Source organism: Suricata suricatta, chromosome 8 (assembly GCF_006229205.1).
Source record: "Suricata suricatta isolate VVHF042 chromosome 8, meerkat_22Aug2017_6uvM2_HiC, whole genome shotgun sequence".
Lineage (NCBI taxonomy): Eukaryota > Metazoa > Chordata > Mammalia > Carnivora > Herpestidae > Suricata > Suricata suricatta.
Window position 1 is genome coordinate 100,549,537 of NC_043707.1, and position 780 is coordinate 100,550,316.

General features: G+C 41.7%; 1 non-coding gene across 1 annotated transcript; it reads left to right on the forward strand.

The window, feature by feature from the left end:
- Positions 1-427: 427 nt before the first annotated feature.
- On the forward strand, positions 428-534 carry LOC115300491. The gene has a single exon (XR_003912664.1). It is a non-coding gene; the product is annotated as a U6 spliceosomal RNA (small nuclear RNA).
- The last annotated feature ends 246 nt before the right edge of the window (positions 535-780 follow it).

Consider the following 780-nt stretch of genomic DNA (forward strand, 5'->3'; position numbering starts at 1 on the left):
CATGTTTTGTTGAACTGAGCACCACACAGGGCTCTGCACTAACAGCAAGGACCCTGCTTGGGATTCTCTCTCTCCCGTTCTCTTCCCCTACCCTATGCACTCACTCTCTCTGTCTCTCTCTCAAAATAAACAAAACATTAAAAAGAGTAAATAATAAAAATAAAAGTATAGTATATTAAAGACTAAATCCAAATAAAAGGTATTAAGAAATTTATAAAACATTCAGGGGAGCCCAGGTGACTCAGTCTGTTAAGTGACCAACTTCATTTCAGGTCATGATCTCACAGTTTGTTGCTTTGAGCCCCGCATCAGGCTCTGTGCTGACAGCTCAGGGCCTGGAGTCTGCTTCAGATTCTGGGTTTTTCTCTCTGCCCTTCTCCCACTCCCACTCTGTCTCTTTCTGTCTCAAAAATAAACAAAACATCTTGTGCTCGCTTTGGCAGCACACATACTAAAATTGGAACGATACAGAGAAGATTAGCATGGCCCCTGCACAAGGATGACACGCAAATTCATGAAGCGTTCCATATTTTTTGCTAGGGATTTATCCAAGGAACACAGAAGTGCTGATGCATAGGGGCACATGTACCCCAATGTTCATAGCGGCACTTTCTACAAAAGCCAAATCATGGAAAGAGCCTAAATGTCTATCACCTGATGAGTGAACCAAGAAGATGTAGTATATATATATATATACAATGGAGTATTACATGGCAATGAGAAAGAATGAAATCTGGCCATTTGTAGGAAAGTGGATGGACCTGGAGGGTGTCATGCTAA